The sequence below is a fragment of the Martes martes genome (genome assembly GCF_963455335.1).
Source record: "Martes martes genome assembly, chromosome: 9".
In the NCBI taxonomy this organism is placed as follows: Eukaryota; Metazoa; Chordata; class Mammalia; order Carnivora; family Mustelidae; genus Martes; species Martes martes.
The window spans coordinates 94,028,548-94,047,635 of record NC_137896.1 but is presented as its reverse complement, the minus strand read 5'-3'; the positions used below and the strand labels follow the sequence as shown (position 1 = coordinate 94,047,635).

The following is a 19,088-nucleotide window of genomic DNA, read 5'->3' as shown; positions in this document are numbered from 1 at the left end:
TGAGCTTTACCTGAGCTATGCTTGAGTCTTTCTAAAAATGATACTATGTTGTTATCTACAGCTGTCCTGATTGCTGATTCAGATGAGAATGAAATAGTAAAGAGAATTCAAAATGAGTCCCAGCAGCAAACAAGTTACAAGCTATGAAAACTGCAGGGAATATGCATGTTGGATGGTCCATAAATGAGTAACTCTATTATGCTGGGAATCGTCACCTCATTATAAATGTCTCCATTCTAATCGCCAACCCTCGTTCCCTCTTAATAATTCAAGCATTAAAAATGTTTATTGGATTGCAAATTGGCACACAGGTCATGAGTCTGACTTCACAACTGTTATATTCAGAATTGGAATGGAAATAATCTTTTTCTGCTCCTAGTCAAGTCACTCATTTGTACTACCCAAATATGCCTAATGGGAAGGAGAGACGTACTTGATGGGAGGGAAAAAAAAATCTTATGAAGTTAACATTTGTAGTGCAATCAAATTAAATTTCCATTGGATTTCGGTTTAAAATGGTGCTTGGCTAGTTGCCACTGATGCATCATCTCCCATATTTCTACTAAAATAACAATGAAGACATAGAAAAAGAAAGAATATACATCGTCTCCAGAAACTAAAACTTAAAAAGAGCCTATTGCCAGAATCAGATGTAAACCAAAAATGAAAGACCAAAGACGCACGATGGGGAAACATTAGTCTAACGATGCTTATACCTAGGAAATTGAGTAAACCTCTCCCCCTAGATAGAAATATGGAAATACTTTATTCCTTCCTACACTGTCAATCTGTAAATCAGAGTGTTCAAGTTTGTAACAAAGTAAAAATGCAGCCACCTCTTTATTGTATGCATGTGCATACAATATTATTTTTATAGCAGTCAAAATACTGAATCGATGCCTCTTTGCAGCTCCTTCTATATTCCTTCAGAAATGTTAATTCCAGAAAACAAGAGGGCCAGAAACAGGAAAATGTATGCAGTTTTATGCATTGGGTCCCCACACAAGATTTTATTTGAATAAGTAGTCTTCCCACCATTTCTGTTGCTGCTGCTGCTCCTGGTAATGATTATCAATAACCAGGGATCTGACAAGTGGAGAAAGCAGCACGTCCTATTGTAAGCATTAGATAGTCCCCATTGAAGTCTGCAAAATAAGATGAAGAACACGACTGAATAAGATAAACTCTGAGGGTCTGTCTTGCTTTTAGATTCAGCCAGAAGACATTCATAACAGCTTGCTGTGGCCAGCCGCTTCTGAGGATGTTCATTCCGGACTTCAAGGGCACACTTGTGCTGGCACTGAGCTTGAATCTGTGTGGCCTCAGGGAAGCTATTCAACTTCTCTGAGTCTCAGCTTCCCCATTTGTAAGATGGAGAGTATTACACTCTTTCCACAGGTTAGTATAAGAATTAAATACGATAATGGGTGTGATCGGACTCTATAAAGCAAATGTAAGAGCTTGCTATGATTATGTGCCTTCTTTTCTTCTATGTACATAGTTTGCTTTGCAAAACAGCCCTGCTTTGATGATTGTTCCCTCCTTTTGTTTCCCTTCTGAAGCCCACTGCTCTGTGCTTACTGAGTCTCCAGACATGCAAACGGAGGTAACAGTAGCCAGGTTAAGTTCTACGATGATTTTGGTATTCTTCTACAGATGGAGCATGTTTTTCCTTTTCAGGTGTCAATCACCTGTTTTAATAGCATTCTACGTGTTTCAGTAGGAATATCTACCATGATGTGTAAGGTCTTTGACTGCTTATGTGCTTTGCACAGATCCAAATGCAGAAGTAGGCTTAATAGATAAATCTGATAAAAATTTCTCCAATGATGAAGGTGCAGTCCTTAGGCAGAAGATACCATAAAAGTCTCAAGCCCATATTTGGTTTTGATATGTGATAGATAAAAAGGAAAACGTAAGTACACTATAATGAAGTATTTGCTATTCTAATTCAAAGTGCTAACCATTATAACAATTTATTGCAAAACATTTTCATATTGCTATATATTTTGCCAAGGATTACACTATCCTTTTTTATTCATGTTATTATATTTTATTAGGTTCCTATATGATGCTGCTGTCCATTTACAAGGAACTACATTTCCCCGTTATATAAACCGAGGAGTCATTTGTCTTCTGAAGAATCTGTGTAAGTGGGAAGGAAGTGCACGTTTACGTTTTAGCTTCCTCTCTTCTCTCCTCAAACGTCCTTCCATAAGATGGCACACCTTCTGTGGGCCTCTGCCAATTTAGCAGTCAGCGGTCTCATAGACTTTGGCTAGAATCAACACGACACAATATATCCCTTTGTTTGGGGTGAAATAACTGTTTTGTTGTTCTCTGGGGTTTTGCTTTTGAGCCTCTTCATGTTCTAAGGTTGTTGTGATTGATGGGCTTGAACCTAAAACGTGGTTCCCTCTTCACCCCTTCCTTTTTCCTTCTCTTCCTTATCATTTTCTATCATTAGTCTTGATTTCCTTTCCCTAACGCAGAATTCTTGTCATCACTTCCTTTCTTTTCAGAAGTGTTCTCCGCTTATCCTTAACCATAGAAAAGAAAGAAGTGGATGCCCAAATCTCTAGATTTTTCTGAGTGATGGAGGTTTGGCTATATTGTACCCATGGTATGTGACTGCCTCAGGCACAGAGAGAAACTGGACACATTTCCTGCAGACCATTCAAAGGGGCTTCATTTTTGTAATTACTGGAGGATACTATGTGTAGGTTTCTCTAATATTATCTGGGACAACTTTTGTCAATTAATTACTTCCTTACTGGGCAGTGGCACCAAGGAGCAGAAATAGCACTCTAGAGGGACTTCTTGGCTCTCATCAGCTGGGGCAGAGTGCTATTTTGTCCAGATGTGGGCTCTCACTCGTTCTCCCTCGCTTCCAGCTACCTCCACCGGACACCATAAATTGAGAAATTAAAAGACCACCCGGTACATGGTTCTTATTCCTGCCCCTGCCAGAGCCCACCCACACAGAACCCGATGCAGTTGTCCAGACATGGGCCAGGCATCAGTGGTTTTAAAAGCTTTCCTTGTGATTCAAAGGATAGAGAACATCTGATTTAGAATTTTCAGAAACCATCAACAATTTCTGCTTTCCTTCTTCTTTTTAATTTTTTTCTCTCCTAGACCTACTTGGCAGGTTACGCCAGGGACTAAATATATATAACACCTATATGTGTCATCTGGCCCACCCTCCTCATGCCTCAGCATCAGATTCACCTGGGAAGGCTGGAGAGAGACACAGATTTCTGGGCCTCATCCCAGACTCTGGAATCAGAATAATCAGAGGTATCACAGGGTGACCAGCTGTCCCAGTTTACCCAGGACTGAGGAGAAATTATTCTAGGAACATCAGTGTTAAAACTAGGGAAATCTTGGGCAAACTTTGGAATAGGTTACTCCAAGAAGACCTAGTATTTTTAATCATGTTCCTCATGTGATGATTAGGCACATATAGTCGAAGAGTACTACCCTTATCCTTTTTAGAGTAACTCATATTCTCAATGCAGAAATTAGTCTCCAGCAATGATATCAAGTAGGAGCTTCTCTTGTCTTCTAGGGAAGGAGACTGGCTGGCCCTATCCTTAGTTTCATGTTTTGTGAGAACTAGTCTCTTGCCCTTTGGTCCTGGCTTCTGTATCTCATCCTGACTTTCCATACGTAGGTTCCACGGTGTGGACTTTTCCCTTTGTCCACTGCGGCCAATGGCTTCTGCCTCCTTACACCTTCCCACTCAAGTTTTGTCCCTATGGTGCCTTTGCCTGTTCATTGCCATCTGTTTCTCACTTTCTCCTGCCTGGAGAAGTTCCATGATACACGGTTTCTGAGAGACACGCTCCTTCCATTGACTCTTTCATTCCAGAGCCACCATGTGAAGACCCCACAGGCCTTTCACCAGTATTTTCTGTGGCTCAGCTCCCTCCCCTCCTCTCCAGCCTTGCCAAAATGATGCAAGAACACATTCTGCTCTCGGGCCCCTGGTGGGAGTGTGCATTTTCCAAATAGGCAGAGCGGCAGAGAAGCTTCTCTGAGTGGCAAGGGCAGGGCACAGAAAAGCTGATCAGCTTGGAGCATGACCTGGGCCCTGCTGAGCCCCGAATGAGCCATTTTTCCAGTGCAACATCTGGAGCAATGGAGTTGGAGGCACTCAGGGAAGTGCTTATTTATTTAGGGAGGAGATAAAGCTGTGACTGCAGCCTTCCCTCCAGTCACTCAAAAGGGAGGAGGAAAAGGCGAGGGTTAGCATCTGGACTCTGTAAATTATAAAACCATGGCTCTATTTTTGAAGGTGCTGAGAGAAAGCTTTCCAATGTTTCATAAATGAGGCTATAACCTAGAGGTTCAAGAGTCTGCAAAACCCTGAAATTATGCAGTGTTTTGTTGGTTTGTGCATATGTAAATTTTCCTAAATCTGTAATTTTAATTATAATATTAGTGGGTTCTGTGACTCAAAAGGAAAAAAAAGAAAAAGAAAGGTTAAGAACATTGCTTTAAAAAAGAATATAGAGTTTTGGAATCCTGAGTATTAAAGTTGAATTCATGTCATTTTTATTTCCCTTTCTCCTTGGTCTCATAAGCCCTAGTGCAGAGCCTGGGGCATAGAAAATACTCACAAAGTACTTGTCAAACTACTTTCTATCACTACTACGTAGATACCAGAAACAGAAAATGCAAAGGGACAATATGTGGTGATTCACGCAGGAGTTCTGGCTGGAAATTCAAAAGATTTAGGATCTGGTCCTTGCTCTACCACTTACTTCCTCTGTGACTTGGAGCAAAGACTTCATTTCTCCAGGCTTTGAATTCTCCTTGAGGTTTGGATTATATAATCTCTGAACAACTGTTCCTTTTTGAAAGTCAAGTAGTCTTTCCTTGAACAAAGCAGAGTTGGAATTATTCTACAATTTTAGCAAAAACAAAACAAAACAAAACAAAAGAAAACAACCCCCCCCCAAAACCCCAAAAAACAAACCACTCAAAAAAACAAGACAGCCTAATTCTTTCTTTTTGGGTGGAGAATTTGGACTTTCAGAGGGATTACAAGAAGTAAAAAAAAAAAAAAAAAAAAAAAAAAAAAATCTTTGTTTTCCCTAACACTGAAGTCAAAATCCTGTTCTACTTCATCTTAGATAAGGTATTGATCCAACTGCATGACCATAAAATTAAGCATCTCCTCTGTGTGAGCAATTGGGCTAAGCAATAGTAAAACACACGGATCTTTTTCTTAAGTATCTTACAACCTTATAGATAAGATTCAGACATATTAACTGAGGTGAAGACAATTAATCGCTAAACTACAAGGTAGCCATTATAATTGTAATAACGCTGAAGACTGAAGTGATTCCAGACACCTCACGGGGGAGGTAGGACTTAAGTTGTGTCTTGAATGTTGGGTAGAATTTAAATAAGTGGCAAAGGGAAGGCACTCCTAGTGAATGCGAAAATATAAGCAAAGAATGGAGGTGGGGACAGACAGTATTAGAAGAAAAGTAGATCCACCTAGCTGACAAAACAGAGGTTACTTTGGGGTAGATGTGAGCATATTTCAGTTTGGTAAGCCTTGAAGGTCTGAACAGAAGTTTAGAGCATTATACCTCTGTGGAGAGGCTGCTTTGAATTGTTGAACAGGAGTGGCAGTGGAGGAGCATCAGTGTACCCAGCAGGCCAGAGATTGGGGTGCTGCTGCAGTATGTGGGCGTGCCTTGATGAAAGCCAATAGCAGAAGTGGAGGATAGGGCTCCTGAGTGGCTCAGTCACTTTAGCTCAGGTTGGCTCCTGGATTCTGTGAAATTGAGTCCTACATCCTTGAGCAGGAAGTCTGCTTCTCCTTCTGCCCCTCACCCTGGTCTCATGCTCTCTTTCACTCTCTCTCTCTCTCTCTCTCAAATAAATAAATAAAAACTTAAAAAAAAAAGTGGAGAAGAGAGAAGAATGCATTGTGGAATCTGCAGTAGCAGCAGCAGCAGCAGCAGACAGTGCTCAAGGACTGTAGGGAAAGCTCAGAGTGTGTTGCTGAGGAATCATGAAGGGAACACACTGTTGTTGGCTGATAATCTGATTTGAGGTTGGAATCCTTGTTCTCCCCCTGGAAAATCCTGAATTTAAAACTCCTTGTGGTTCCTGCCTTTTATCCTTTAATAGGGCTGATGCTATCGACCAGAGGAATGTCTGATGGAGAGTGACCCATATTCTTCCTTCTCAACTCTCTTATTCCAATAAATAAGTACTTAACAAGGGAGCCCAGTGGTTGGAGAGAATTCTGTGGCTGGGTTAGGGGTCAGCCTGGGTCTGTTAATGGCTGGCCATTCTCTGTGTTTAAACTTTAATAGGTAGGGTTAGAGGTCATTCCTAACTAAGATCAGGGAAGACTCTGGCAGGAAAAGATTTTCCTTTTCAGGTGCAGCATCATTCAGCCCTTCTAGGGAAAAATCAAAATAAAAAACAAAACTGAAACATTTTGCCCTTAGATAATGAGAACCCTATCTAAAAAGGTTCTAACTTGCTTATATCCTGTGGCATGAGTGACTGGATATAAATCCTTTCTCACTGTTGCTGCTATTGTTAATGCTAGATGGTGAATTTTTTTCTAAGTTAACTACTCTACCTTAAGTGCCCAGCAGAACCACATTCTATTTCAGGGTGGAGGGAAGGGTCTAGAATTTCATTCTTGGCAGCTTTGTGTATAAGCTGCCTCACTGTCCAATAAGCCTGTGGAGTGAAGGAGATGTCTAAGGTATCTTCTCCTTTCCAAGTTCAAGGGGACTGTTGTGGAATAGAAAAAGAACCAGCCAACCTACAAGAATATGGAGCCCATTCCAAAAGAAATAAATCAGTAAACGTGAAAAGGAGAGGAAACCCTGACAGTTTCCAGCTATGGAGATGCTAAGAGGTGTGATGTTGGGACGATGTCCTGGACCGGATGAGATGATACTGCCTAGAGGCTTTGTTGCAGAAGGGAATTATGAGTAGTGTGGGAGGACCATAAAACTTACTGTAGAAAAGTGTGAAGAAATAGAATTCCAGGATTAGGAAAAAAAAAAAAAAACCCAGCTCTGAGCAGAAAATAAGAATAAGAGAAAAACACCAGCAGATAAATGGAGGTACTAGCTGCTCTAGGCAAAGGCCATAGAAAGATATGCCAAAAGGAGTCTTTCATTAAATATAGAAAGTATGCTTCTTAGATTTGTATTAATTCTTTCTCTTGACTTAAAACTAAGTGAATGATGAAGAGTACTAGCTTCATCAATCAACATACACAGGAAGTGAGGGTATATGGACCAGATTTTGTCTGTCTTAATCAAACCCTATAGGGGGTACCTGCATGGCTTAGTCTCTTAAGTGTCTGACTCAGGGTCCTGGGATCAAGCCCCGCATTGGGTTCTGTGCTCAGTGGGGCATCTGCTTGTCTCCCTCTCCCTCTGCTTGCTCTCTCTGTCTTTCTCTCTCAAATAAGTAAATAAATAAATAAACAAATAAATCTTTTTTTTGGAAATTCTATAATTAATAGCCATTATCATCCCTTATTGAGCATGTACTCTCTGTCAGGATTATTGCATTTTGTCATCATCATAACTCTATAAGGTAAACAATAGTATTTTCCCCAGAACTCAGGAACTAATCTATAGTTCCTACTACAGAACTACTCTGTAGACGGTAAGTTATAATAATAGTATAATTGAGGTAATTCATGTAAATTGCTGAACCTCTTTTTTAATATTGCCCCATCGCCCATAACTTTCAATTGCTAGAGTGTATGCCAGCTTAGTCTTTCTTTGTCCCTAAGGCTCAACTGTCTCTTACCTGGATTAGGGGAACATTTGTTCATGAGTTTACTCTGTTTTCCTTTGCCTTTTCGGGTAGATTCTCAACAAAGCAGTTAGGAAAGTCAGATCCTGGCACTCTTTCACCAGAGTTGTGCAGTGGTCTAAAAAGCCTCACACAATCTCCTCCCCAATTAGCTTTCAAGGTCATCTCCCATAGTTCTACCCCTTGCTTACTTGGCTCTGGCCACATAGACTTTCCCTGCAGTCTCTTGACAATGGGACACATTGTCACTGTAGGGCCATTGCACTTGCTCTGTCCTTTGCCAGGAATGCTTTCTCCCTATTTGCTTATTCTTTTCTCTCACTTCCTTTAGGTCCTTTGGCTTAAATGTCTCAGAGACCTTCCCAGACCATCCTTATTTATTTATTTTTATATACTTTGCTTTTTGTAAAAATTGAAGGACAAATTTGGTCACATTCAGAGATTAGCAGGCCTCATGCAGATGGTTAAAACCATCTTTCTCTTTCTTGGTTAACCATCTGCTAATTGCAAGTAATGTCCATGAGTTCTTTAGAACCATTTCAATTGGCTTTGAGGAGCTCTGCCATGCCACTGTGTAACAGGCATGACCACACGTACTGCTGGGTGGTGTCTCACTGGATATCATCATCATCAAACAGATCTTCAAAATCATTTAAAAACTCTGCATGAACTGAACTGCCTTCTCGTTGACTGCCAAGTCCATCAGGAACCCCGTGTGCCTGCTGCCTCACCCAGGTCCATGTAGGGCCCAGCGCCCTCAGGGAACATCTTGTCCACCTGCTTCATGTCACCTGTGGTTCGTCCCGAGTCCCCAGCCCACTTTGGCCACCCTGACACCACTACCCCAGACCATCCTTTGAAAACTGTACTTCCTGCTTGACCAACATTCCTCATCCCTCTTCTCATAGCATCCATATCTAATGTATGAAATATTTTATACAAGCTGGAAAATAGCTGCTGTTTATCTCCCCTTTCTGGAATACCAAGACAGAATAACCTTCTCTGTACCCAGCACATACTAGATGCCCCCAAGTTGTGTGGAATATTGAATGAACTTTTTTTTTTTTTTTTTTTTTAAATCTGCTTGATCTCTAATGTCTCTCCCATGACACCAAAATCCTTGTCTCTGCACTCAGGGATGGAATATTGCTTCCAGTTTTACTTCTGAAACCCTCTACAAATTAGACAAACCAGAGTCATCAGGTCTGTGGCTAAAATGAACAAGGGTTACAAACCCTTCTCCTGTTTCCATCTTTTTCATCCCCTTGTCATTCTCTGGGTGCTGGCAGAGAAAAGCCCAACAAAAGAGCATAACTAGAAAAAGACAACCCACACCAAACAGGCCTCACAAACAGAGGAATCTAGGTCATTGTTCCTAATATAAGGAAGAAGATCTCTGTTTCTAGCTAGGCTATGTTCTACTTGTATGAAAACACTGTGGTTAATTGAATTAACTTAATTCTGAATATTTGGGGAAAATGTGTGCCTTTTAGGCTTTTAGTAATCTGCCATTTTTTTTTTCTGTAGATGGAATATCTTGTGCCCACTCAGCTAAATATCTGTTTGATGACATGTTTGAGTAACATCCTTACTCAGCCCTACATGCGACACATACTTCTGACTACCTACTAAGTATGAGCTAAATATGCCCTTTGCTTCAAGCAGATTACAAGACTTCTATTGAGAGCACAGACTACCTTCTAAACTTTGATTAAAGCTACAGAATATATAACAGAAGTTTCCTCTTCCACCCAGTGCTGTGGCTGAACTGAATATTAACCCTCACTGTGTAACCTTGGAAAAACCTTTTGAATGTGCAGCAATCATAATCCATCATAGTTGCCAGTGACCCAGGACAAATCAAGGTGTGAATTACAGTGGCCATTACTGAAAAATTTCAGAGGACCCAGGAAACATTACTGCCTTGAGCTCTTTTGGTAGGAGAGAGAGGGTTGAAAGCAAAACAGCTATGGCTGAAAGAACCACAAAAGGAGGCATCTTATTTTGCTCATCTCATCTCCAATCACCAAAAGAACTAGGATCATCTTCTCACTTTTGAGCTCTTATTTGCAGACTGCAAACATTTACTCAAATATTTTACACATACCAAGGAATGTTGCATTATAAATCTTACACAAGATTCAAGATGCTGGGATGATTCGGTAGAGCAAGGCTAAAACCATGTACTTTGCAAACAAATAAACAAATACAAAATTTAAATGAAAGTTAAGAAATCGTTTTTGACTATTCCTCTTCTACCTAAACTATTACCGCTCACCCCCTTTTTCAAATAGTTTAATTATTAGTTTACATGTGAAATCTACTTTTGACGTAAAACTGAGGTTAATGGAGGATAAAACTACAAAATCTCAGAGGTTTAGCTGAGCTTCAATGATGTGAAGGATCTTTGAAATCTTGAAACTTTTACCTCTAGGTTTTGTTCTACCTAAAGCAGCAGAGAGTTCTGCACAGTCCTCCAAAAGACAATCCAAATTCCCACCAAGGTACTGAGTTTGTTTAATGCTTTGCTTTTATAAAGGCTGAAGAAAATATTTCACTCGAAGAGTTTCCTAAACTAGCAGGCTAGTTAGCAAAAGATAAATTGTTTATTTTATACTAGTAGGTTTTTCACGAACTCTATAAATTACACAGTGGTAGATCTGCATACAACAAGACTGGCCCTAGTCATGACAACAGACTTGTCAGAACTTAAAGCAAATGTAAGTTACTGTTCATCAAAATATGTAAGTCATTCCATAAATGTAAGGGAACACAATTATGAACCATCACAAATACTTGTGGTGGTGATGGTTCTGTCTTGCTAGAGGATGAGTTGGGCTGCTCCTATTCACTCTCCTTTATTAACAATCAACTTAGCTCATCTGCCAACTCTGAAAACTGCCTGCTGATAGTTTCTTCTCCCCCCGCCACCCCCAAGACCTTACACTGTGAAAGACTTTAATATCCATGATTTGCTGTGGCAGAACGGTGCCCCATGCATGTTCAAGTTACCTTCAGATTTAATGCTTTCTCTACGGCTGAAAGTCACATTAGGAAGTGAAGCTCTGATCCGAGACCTTCACCAGCCAGGAGTCAGCTATTTTCAATGACTTTCTCTGTAACATTCAATCCTTTTGACCTGCCTCTCTGCCTTTCATTTGCATTCTAGCCTGGCCCAAGGAGAGTGATTGCCTGTCCTGGATTGCTTCTTGCACGGTGTTGATTTAGTGGTAACACTGTACTGTATAATTCATCTGCTCCTCGGTTCCATAATGACTTGGCTTATACAGTGCACACGCTGAATATCTATCTAGGAACCTTGGCCCTAGGGCACAGAGGGCAGCAAAGGAGAGTCCTTCCTCCAGAGATGGTCCCTAACCTATGGTAAACAGGGAATTTTCAGTGATGGCTGTTTATAAACAACGTAAAAAGGTTCACTTTTTCATATGGCACGATCCTGTGTGTGTTGGGGGAGGGGAGTAGGGGATTAAATTAAATGTAATGAATACCTACAATTTGGTAGATACTGGGACAAGCATTTTACATATGTTCATTTATTTCTTAAAACAACTAATGAGGAAACTGAGGATCAGAGGGTTTAAGTAACATTCCTAAGATCACACAGCTAGAAATTGATAGAAAGGTTAAAATTTAAATCTGTCTGATGCCAAATACTGTATTATTTTCTTATTTGACCTTAACTATTCCTCCTGTTTTTCCTTGACACACATTTTTTTTTCTGCTCACATTTCAAGGCCATGCCTAAGGACCTGTGAAATGTAAACTTACCATGTACTTAGAAAAATAATTGGGAATATTTGATAAACACTGGTGATTACTATAGCTCCTCCGAGTCATGAAAATCTCACTGAGTTTCTAAATAAGTCTAGAATGCCACAGATGAATTCACCTGTTGCTAGTTGCAACCCCTTGTTCCACTTTTACTAACATTTGACAACATTAGATTTATCAAAAATGGTTAGATGGTACCTAGTATTAAAAACCTTAACTATGGTTTCCAGTATTTGTGGGTACATTTGGGAAGAGATGTTGGATGAGTGAAAGTGTTTGCCAGGACTAAACCAAGGGTTCTAGCAAGGGAAAGAATGCTGGTCTGGTTGGACCACCAACGGCCTGGTATAGTCACTGCTTAGTATGAGAGGCTTGAGCATACTCAAAATGTGACATGGGTTAACCACCACGCTGTCATTCTATAAGCATTTTTTTTTTTTAATTCTTAAAGATTTTTTGGCTAGCCAGGGACCCCTTTGAGTATGACCAACTAACTTCTTTCCTGACTCCATGTAACATGATCACTAGTAGACAAAAGCAGGATGTAGTCATCCTACAAAGTCTTGGAAAGATGATGAAAGGGATCAAAGAACCATAATCCATGTATCCATCTACATTCCCCATTCCTCTCTCTGATAATATCACCTTGTTTTCTGTCTAAGAAGAGACCTCCAACTGGACTTCATTCTGATAAAATGTAACTTCTCTATCCAATTAGATTTATCCTTAAATTAAAGATACTTTTAACTATATATTCTTTTTGTTTGCTTGTGTAAATCTTCAACATGTGTATGTGTCATCTATTAAAAACAGCCAATTAAGCAAATAAAACTTAGAGGGAAATACTTCTTAAAATGTCAAGGTACTCATTCTGCTATATATCTCAACATAAGGAACAAGAGAAGCTATTATTATTTTTTTAATTTTAATTAATTTAATTTTATTTTTTAGCAAGATCATCCCAAGGAAGGCGTGGTATCTATGCTGTTCCCTCTTCTCTGGAAAAGTAAAAAGGATCTGTGGTTTCCTCAGGTCTGCATATACCCATTGGCTACGCATTATTTTCAGTTATATTCAATGCCTTTCTCTGAGATTGATAACACATATTCTGATAGCTAAACATTTATACCCTTATATAGCATCTTTTAATCTTCAAAGCTTGACATTTACTCTCCTTATTTTCAAAGCAACTTTGGGAAGAAGGTGGGTCTTATGATCATATGACTTGTGGGCCTGCTGATAACTAACCAAGGAAAGATATTGCTTAGGATCAGACAGCTGGTCAGAATCAAGAATAGTTTTAGGTGTATACATTTATTTTCCCCATACAGTTCCCTTTGAGTTTTTATATATTCATTTAAAAATATTTACCCATACTGATAATTAGTACTATAATTGAACAGGTCCTAATAGTTTACTCCTTTGTTAGTAACTTCTATTTACTAGTAATTTGTTCTCTCACAGTGGGGAGTTTCTTTTTTTCCCCTCTTATCTGCACAACAAACTATCATGATAATTAAAATTAAGTCCTCTTTCTCTCTCTGGCACTCAAGCTTCCTCATACTTTAATCTCATTTCATGTTCTTGGTTTTCCCTGTTACTAGTGCTCTTCATGCGTGACACTCTCACCTAAGGATTGACTGTTACCAGAATGTGCTCCATGATTTGGTGCCTCTGAGCATCTGGCTGTGTTTTTCTCTCAACCAGAAACACTTTGCTTCTACATTACTATCTGTTGAAATTATCATCCTTGAAAACCCACCCCTTGAGCTATCTCTTCCATTAATCTGTTACTGACTAGAAACACATATGGCCTTTTCCTTTTATGAACACTTCACACCAAAGCTAGCAGGATGGAACCTTTTGTTCTGAGGGCATAGAAAGCTCTTGGCACTGTGCCCTTAGTCATAATAGCAGCTTAATAATATTTGTTCAACTAGAACTACTATAATAATATTTGTTCAATATTACAACAATATTGTTTCTCAGAAGTATTGGTTCCAAGGTCCTTAACACTCTTAAACATTTTTGAGGAGCCCAAAGAGCTTTTGTTTATGTAGACTGTATCTGTTAATATTGGATATATTAGACATTAAACTGAAAAAAATTTACATCACAACGTCACAAGAGTATTCAAGCACACATTCATTACCCATCAGAATGATGATATCATAATATGTTATTCAGACACTGGAAAAGTTCATTATGTGCTTGGGAAAGGGGAATGTAAAAGGAAAATAATTCCTTAATATAAGTATGAAAATATTTTCACCAAGAAAGTTTAGAGGATACACAGAGGTCCTTGTACCACTCTTGGGAACCACTAAACTATAACTACAGAAAGAAACTTGAACTAAGAGTCAAGAGTTCTGGGTTTAAGTTCTCTTCTTACACAAACATATATTTATCCGGGCTTGAGCCATCTTCCGAAAGTGAGGGAATAGAGTGTAGGTGAAGGTGAAACCTCTCCTACTTCTAAGTTCCATCTCCTAATCCTATACAGATGAATATTATGATGCTCTCAGGTAATGCCTCATAAAGGGATTCTTCCTTAAGTTAGCATTAACCTTTTTGCTAACCATTGAGCTGGTTGGCTATAAATGTTGTTGCCATGCCTAGAAAATAAAGAGATATGTTTAGGGCATGATAACATGTGGGTGCCGGGAAGGCAGGCAGCAGAAGGAATCTCAGCAGCATTTTGAAACAAGGTTTCTCTTACCAGAGGTGTCATGCTGAGGCCCTGTGGTAAGTTCTAACAGAACTGGGTCATGTGACATATGAAGATAGCTGGGGAGGGTTAAGACTTCAAAAAATTTATAAAGTCCATGGAAGTTCATTAGAATAAAATTCCAGACTGTTTAGTTTTCCCATAGATGTCATAACATCCTCTCTTCGCAACTGCATACTTGCCCTTCCTGTGTAAGCCCCTGCCTCAATCCCCACGAGGCTTCTCTTTGTTAACCCTCTTTCCTCTGCATCAAAAATTACCTGTTTTATGTCCTCAGGCCATATTTAAAAGCTGAAAGTTAACCAATTCAGGAAAATAAGTGGTCAGGTATTATTGGGGTTTAGTAATTTATCATATTATATCTCATAGGTATGACTATGGTCTTTAGTAGACATCAAGTTGTAGTTATAAAATGGACTCGCCTGAATCTGTCACACCGGAAGCTCCGTGAGAAAGGCAGTTTGGGTCATGGGGCTTTCAGCAATAGAGATCACACTAACCAGAAGTCTCTGAGCAACAGAATAGAAAGTATATGGAAAACTTGGGCTCTGTTCCTAACTCTGCCAATAAACAGCTGATTGACCTTGAATAAACTGTTTAAGCATTCTGAGCTTCTGTTTACTCATCTGTAAAATGAAGTTATTTATAGCTATAAACCTAGGATATTTAGCCTTAAATTTGCTGCTGCTTTGATTTCGTGAAAAGAATGCTTGGTCATTGGTCTTCAAAGCTTTCTGTTTAGCTGTTCTACCAACCTTATGTGCCGTGTCTTCCTTTTACCTGTTATTACTCTTTTAGGAGAAAATTTTCAGCAAAGTACTTATTTCTTTCCAGATACAAAGAAACAGCTTTTTGAAATAATGTCTTACTCAAGGTTGGAATATTTGATATAGAATCAATAATCTCAAAGATTTTCCTTTAATAAGAAGAAAAGTATCTTTTGTCTTCATCAACTTTAGTTCTATCTTTCTCTGACTAGTAGGACTCCAAGATAATGAGACCCAATGGAAGGGTAAATAATAAGAGGGTCTTAAACTGACATCAAGAGAAAGGTTAGGATCCATGATTGCAGGAAAGAAGAAATCATATCTGGGCAGGCAATTGTAAGAGGTTTCAAATCTCCTTTTTCCCTTTTAAGGGATATTTTTGCTGGGTTATAGAATTACAATTTTATAGTGCTTATTTTTTTCTGGCTTCCATTATTCAGAAATTAGCTGTCAATCTTATTGTTCATTTGAAGACACTGTATATTTTTGCTCGGGTTTTCCCCACCCCCCCACCGCTGCCAGCAGCTACTGAGAGTATACTGACAAATAAATCTGTAAGATATTTGAAGCATACATTATACTTTATTTATTATTTATGTTACATTATAAAGGTATTTCCCTTTTCTAATTAATTTTCACATCCATCACCTCATAAAATTTACATATTTACCTTTTTTCCCTGAGAACACTGAAGTTCTATTCTATTAGCAAATTACAATTACACAATGCAGTGTTATCAACTATAGTTACCATGTTATGCATTAGTTCCTCAGATCTTATTTATCTTATAGCTGAAAGTTTCTATCTTTTTACCAATCTATTTCTATTTGGGATTTAATAATCCTTATCCCCTGGCAACCACTTTTCTATTCTCTATTTCTAAGTATTTCACTTTTTTAAAAGTATCATTATTCCACATATAAGTGATACCATATGTATTTGTTTTACTCTGTTTGGCTTATTTGACTTAGGTCCATCAATGTTGTCACAAATGGCAGGCACACCTTCTTTCTCATACTAATAATATCCTATTTTATCTGCATAATATCTTCTTTACCCATTCATCCGCTGATGAACACTAAGGGGTTTCCGTATTTTGACTATTGTGAATAATGCTGCAATGAACATGGAAGTGCAGTTATCTTTTGATACTTGGTTGCTTTCAATATTGCACTTTTGTCTTTAGTACTTAGCCGCTTTGATATGATGTGGCCAGGCATAATTTTTTTTTTTTTTAATTTTTATCTTGCTTAGGGTCTGTAAGAATTTTTGAATCTTCGGCTTGATGTTTTACAGTTTGAGAGAAATTCTTAGTCATTATCTCCTCACTTATTGCTCTTGTACATTGTCTCTCTTTTTACTCTGGGGCTCTAATCACATTTATGTTAGACTGTTTCACTTTGTTCCATGTGTCTTTATGTTCATTTCCACTTTTTCCATAGTTTTTCTCTCTAATTCAGTCTTGGAATTTTCTACTGTGCTATCTTCCAACTCACTAAATGTATTTTCAGCTGTGCTCAACTGCTTTTATATGGATCTACTGAGTTCTTAGTTTCAGTTATTGTATTCTTCAGTTATAGAAATTCTATTTGATTCTTTTAAAATAGTGTCTACATTGTCATCTAACTTCTTGAACATTTAATCACAGTTATGTTCAAATCTCTGACATCTTTTATCTAGGACTCCCATGTGTCAGTTCTATTGCTGGTTTTTAACATCTGGTCTCATTTATGGGTATGCTTGCTAATTTTTGATTGTCTGCTAGTCCTCTGTAGGAAGTAGTTCTCTGGATAGTGCTATCTTCTTATAAAAGGGATTCACATTTTCCTCTGTTAGACAGCTACAATAAAGACTGTTCAACTTAGTCAAGAAATTGGATGACAAGGTAGAAGCTTTCTGACTGCACAAATGCCCATTTTGTCATAGTTTACCCAGATTTTGGTGCTTTCCTGATTCATCCCAAGTTTGTCTAATCTTCTTCCTCTGATTTACAAGACCTATTACTGACTACTACATTCAATCTACAGAATTTTAATTACTCTTCAGCTTATACATACCTTTTGTCTTTAACCAGCTTATATTCTTTTTCACAATCAGAATAGTTTGTTTCTTACCTCCAGCACATTGCACAATGTTTTTCAAAGTTTAGAGTAAATCAGAATCACCTGAGGGAATTCACTGGTCCTAATCCCAGAGATTCTGAATAAAATCCTGGGTTGAAACCAAGGAAGTTGCCTTTTAACAAACACCACAGATATTTGAAACCCATGAAACTACAGAACTTCATGAAATACTTCTCAATACTGTTTATATAAGAGATGTCTATTTGTTAAGAGAATAATGACTTGACACTCACTTTTGAAATGTTCTTCCTAATCTCATTCCCCATTGATGATGCAATGCCTTATGTATTACTTATACTTCACCCTTGCCTGCATTCTACCCACTGTGCAATCAGAATATGCAAAGAAGGTTACACCATCAATATGCATGATATGTTAAAAACGTGGACAAGGTGAGTCAGTTACAAGGTATTTCCATTTTGCATATCATAACTTTTATCTTAATATTGTACTGACATTCAGTAGATCTTTGACAAGGAATTTGACTCTGGAATTACATTTTTTGCTGTTGACCTACTAAAAGAGCTAATAAGCCATACATCATGAGTAGTGGTAGGGGTATGGTCAGTGACTGCCTTATATTTAACCATGACCAAAGTAAGGAGAGACTGAAGTGGGGTGAGACATCAAGAAGGGCAGAGATTCTCTTAAAATAGACCTAGTATAAGACCTGTCTGATCTGGAGAAGATAGGGGCAAATGGAAAGAATTATCAGAGTAATTCATGCTAATGTATTTTGCCTCAATTATTTATCTCAATAATTAAATAAAAGTATTTTGGGAGCCTCTGTGATACAGGTAACTAACTTCATGCCCTAATACCTTTAGGTGGAATCACAGACACATAGTTGTGGGTTTCAGCTCAGGCCATGACATTTGAAATGCTGAGAGAATTGGTGAGAGAACTGCATGACTCAAGCTCCCTTGCATTGTTGTCTTTAGATCTAGGTAGCTCCCTGAATCTCCCTGGATCTAATGAATAACTCTTCCTTTTCTGTAAGATTAGATGTAAGAGAGTTCTGTGATGGATTCTACCCTGTTATTTTGCTCTGTGTGCAGTATAGAGCCAGGTGCTAAAATCAGGTAACTGTGTTCTCAAAGCTACATAGCCCCTTCCATACTCTGAGCCGCTGACCAGATTATTCAGCCATTCTCAGACTCAGTTCCTTCATTTGAAAAATGGATCAATACCTACTATATAGAATGACAATGAAGAATACATGAGATATTTCACTTAGCATAATACCATCTAGGTCATGAGAATAAGAGGCACAGCACAAGATATAATCAATGCTATTGTAATGCAGTGTATGGGGACAGATGGTAGCTACACTGCTACACTGTGGTGAGCACAGCATAATGTATAAATTTACCAAATCACTGTCTATGTTGTACACCTGAAACTAATGTAACATTGTGTGTCAATTATACTGAAATAAAAAGAAAGAAAATAAAAGCAAAAAGAAAGCAACATATAAAAAAAAAGAATAAATGAGGGGCGCCTGGGTGGCTCAGTGAGTTGAGCCTCTGCCTTCAGCTCAGGTCATGATCTCAGGGTCCTGGGATCATGCCCCGCATAGGACTCTCTGCTCAGTGGGGAGTCTGCTTCCCTCTCTCTCTCTGTCTGCCTCTCTGCCTACTTGTGATTTCTGTCTGTCAAATAAATAAATAAAATCTTTTTAAAAAAAAGAATAAATGAGATAATACAGTAAAGCAATAAGTTTTAAAAAACGAAACACTCATTAATAGAATATCTATCTTTCTGAGTCCAAAGTGAGTAGTTTTGCATTTTTGTTCATTGGTTCTACCAATGGATTTCATGCCCTGTTGCCTTGTGATATTTTATCCCTTCTGAAAGTAT

At 38.5% G+C, this 19,088-nt stretch overlaps 1 pseudogene across 1 annotated transcript; it reads right to left on the bottom strand.

Moving 5' to 3' along the window:
• Positions 1-8,429: 8,429 nt before the first annotated feature.
• Positions 8,430-8,604, bottom strand: LOC308349511 (COP9 signalosome complex subunit 9-like; annotated as a pseudogene). The gene has a single exon. The product of its transcript is annotated as a COP9 signalosome complex subunit 9-like (transcript).
• Positions 8,605-19,088: the final 10,484 nt, after the last annotated feature.